The sequence below is a fragment of the Plasmopara halstedii genome (assembly GCF_900000015.1).
Source record: "Plasmopara halstedii genome assembly, contig: Scaffold_289, whole genome shotgun sequence".
NCBI lineage: Eukaryota > Oomycota > Peronosporomycetes > Peronosporales > Peronosporaceae > Plasmopara > Plasmopara halstedii.
In genome coordinates, this window is record NW_020187210.1 from 659137 (window position 1) to 659341 (window position 205).

The window sequence follows — 205 nt, forward strand, 5'->3', positions numbered from 1 at the left end:
GACACCAACAGTATATCGGACAGTAGTCTCGAGCGTGGCTCGCGGGCTGATCGTGGAGTGGCACGTAACCCACTGAGCGCTAATCGAGTATCGATGCAGTCGCTGCATTTTATGCGTGACATGGTCGGCCAAGGGCCGAGGCATCGAGGCGAGGCCCCTGTGATGCACGTGAAGTGGCACGTAAACCACTGAGCACTGCTCTTGT